The sequence below is a fragment of the Physeter macrocephalus genome, chromosome 16 (genome assembly GCF_002837175.3).
Source record: "Physeter macrocephalus isolate SW-GA chromosome 16, ASM283717v5, whole genome shotgun sequence".
Lineage (NCBI taxonomy): Eukaryota > Metazoa > Chordata > Mammalia > Artiodactyla > Physeteridae > Physeter > Physeter macrocephalus.
The window spans coordinates 38657856-38661017 of NC_041229.1; the positions used below are offsets into that span (position 1 = coordinate 38657856).

General features: G+C 40.3%; 1 long non-coding RNA gene across 1 annotated transcript in view; it reads left to right on the top strand.

Annotated features, from left to right (window-relative positions):
- Positions 1-532: 532 nt before the first annotated feature.
- Positions 533-3162, top strand: part of LOC112062715 (uncharacterized) — a 3968-nt gene continuing 1338 nt past the window's right edge. Inside the window, exons 1-2 of the long non-coding RNA XR_008619577.1 lie at positions 533-635; positions 1705-1782. This is a non-coding gene — a long non-coding RNA (uncharacterized lncRNA). The remainder of the gene's footprint in view (positions 636-1704; positions 1783-3162) is intronic.

Consider the following 3162-nt stretch of genomic DNA (forward strand, 5'->3'; position numbering starts at 1 on the left):
GTTGCGGAGCACAGGCTCCGGACGCGCAGGCTCAGCGGCCATGGCTCACGGGCCCAGCCGCTCCGCGGCATGTGGGATCTTCCCATACCAGGGCGCGAACCCGGTTCCCCTGCATCGGCAGGCGGACGCGCAACCACTGCGCCACCAGGGAAGCCCTAGATTACTTTTGATTAAGACCTGTAGATCAGATACGTAGGATAGAAACATCATGAATGAAAAACTATTCATAGGAAAACCTTTCTAAAAGTATTATTTTCACTTGTCCAACAAGTATTTATAGCCACTGTACTAGGCAGTTGGAGACCACAAAAATCAGAGACTACTGTGATTGTGTTTTATAGTCTTGTAGTATAATAACATATATATAAGTATAAAATAGTACACTAAAAATATAAGAACTCTGAATAATCAAAAAAAAAAAAAAAAAGCCAGACAAGTAGCATACAACATAGTACTCTCAGTGTTAGTTTTTCAGTTTTTTGTCCAATTATTATGCTGTATTTAATATTGTTTCCCAGGTTTCCCTAGAAAGAGAACGACAACATGATCAAACGCATGTTCAAAACCAACTTGAAAAATTGCATCTTCTTGAACAGGAGTATAACAAGCTTACCACGATGCAGGCCCTTGCAGAAGTCAGTGAAAATCTTTTTGACTCATCAATGCATCTTGTAGCAAAGAAACATATAGGAATTTTTTTAAGGGAAGAAATGTAAATTTGGAGAGAAAGTTCACATTTTACCATCTTAGTGTACATAAGGAAGGAGTTCTTTTTGAAAATGTTGAAAGGTGAAGTGTTTTTGAGTATCCTTAAGGCTTGTATCACTTTGTTTTTGTTGTCTGAACTAATTTTAGTTTTTTATTTGTTTGCTTTTCTAAAATTTTTATTTATTTTTGGCTGCATTGGGTCTTTGTTGCTGTGCGTGGGCTTTCTCTAGTTGCGGTGAGCGGGGGCTACTCTTCGCTGCGGTGTGCGGGCTTCTCATTGCGGTGTCTTCCCTTGTTGCAGAGCATGTGTGCTAGGCACGCGGGCTTCAGTAGCTGCAGCACGCAGACTCAGTAGTTGCAGCACATGGGCCCTAGAGCACACGGCCTTCAGTAGTTGTGGCACGTGGGCTCAGTAGTTGTGGCTCGCAGGCTCTAGAGCTCAGGCTCAGCAGTTGTGACACATGGGCCTAGTTCCTCCGCAGCATGTGGGATCTTCCCAAACCAGGGATCAAACCCGTGTGCCCTGCCTTGGCAGGTGTATTCCCAACCACTGTGCCACCAGGGAAGTCCTAATTTTAGTCTTAATTGATTCATTTGGAAAGTATTTAATACCACTGAGACTATAAAGCTTCAGATTCAGCTTCCATGTAGCCCAGGGGTCCCCAACTGATTAGCAACCGGGCCACACAGCAGGTGAGCGGTGGGTGAGCGAGCGAAGCGTCATCTGCTGCTCCGCATCGCTCACGTTACTGCCTGAACCATCCCCCCCACCTCATGCGTAGAAAGATTGTCTTCCGTGAGAAACCGGTCCCTGGTGCCAAAATGGTTGGGGACCGCTGATGTAGCCTATATGGCTTCATACACAGGCTGTGTTCTTTGGCCGTGCATTTTACCCATAATTCTGTGGAATTGCAAACGAGAGTCATGGATAAAAATTTTACAAATAGACACTGAAACTCTTTTCACTATTATCACTTTTAATATTTTTATCACTAGAAAAAAAGGCAAGAGTTAGAAGCAAAACTCCATCAAGAAGAACAGGAAAGGAAACGTATGCAAGCTAAGGCAGCCCAGGTAAGTTGAAATGTGAGCAGGTAGGCTCCTCACATTTCATGCTACTCTTTATATATAAATAGGTGTAGATGTGCGCTGCTTTGATTATTTATCATTTGGAATGGTCCAATATATAAATTTGCAGGCTTCGCTTAATATGGACAACTATAAACATACTTTTACAGACAGAAAGTAAAAACTGAGCAATTCTTTAGGGTTTTTAAAATTGTGGGCTTTCGATCAGCTTTATTTTTTTTTTAATCAATAGACTAAAAACTATCAGCGACTGTATACATAATATAATACGTAATCATCTAAAACTTTTCATATTAGTCACCATTGGAAATGTTTGAAAGCCTCATTCAGCATCCTGCTTGTAAGTGCTTCCCTTTTTTGGTGGCCTCGAGACACCAGGACAGTAGCTGAGGTAGTGGGCTGCCCAACAGGTGGTGATCCATACTAATTTACAAAAGCCACCATATAAGGAAAATGAGCTCTGTTCATTCCTAGCCTTGAATTTGTATCCCATGCAGTGGCCACCAGGTAGAACAGGTGAGGCAGTGTGAATTCACAGAATCGTTGAGTTTATAGATACCAACTAGAACTGCATTTCTAGAAGATATAGCCACATTTCTATATCCAACAAATCTTACAGGCTAAATAAAATACTTGTGTTTATAACTGAAGTCTCTCCCCATGTGAGCTTATTAATTCAAATACCTCTCCTTTATTGCCCCTCCCCTTCCAAAGTCTTTAAGTTTTATAACATTTACATGTATGTTTTCTCATAATATGAACACAAGAAGCAGGTCCTGATTCCAAAACAGTTAGGAGAGGAGGCTCTGCAGTTCAGGTTGTGGCCAGATGCCAACGGTGTCCTGGGCTCACTTCATAAATGTGCTCGCAGGACTATAAACATCTATTATCTCATCTTTGGTACCTTGTCTATTTTTTCCAGTGCTTCCCAGAATTCATTGACTTAACATATTCTCTTTCTATTAAACCTGATATATTTTCTTTCTCAAATATTTACCTTCTGATCAGTTTGTATGTATTTTTTACCTCTCTGTGCTTTCTGAGTTACATAGTCATGTGGCTTTATTTTTGACCACCAACAAATTTTGAAATTACTTGATTTCTCTCCCCGTTCCACTTTTTAGGGTAGGCAGGCCACTTTACTGTGCCTCTGTTTCCTCACTCATAACATGCAAACTTTAAAATTATGCTTTATATACATTGTGGTGGTGAGTTCTGTTGTACATGAAATACAGAATTAAGAAGTTCATTATTTTATGAATTTAAAAAATTATTTTGTGGTAGTTTTGTTTTGTATTTATCAGGCAAAAAGTTGGGACCAAATCAGTTATTACTGATAATATATCAGTAAAGGTTTTGAGTTCT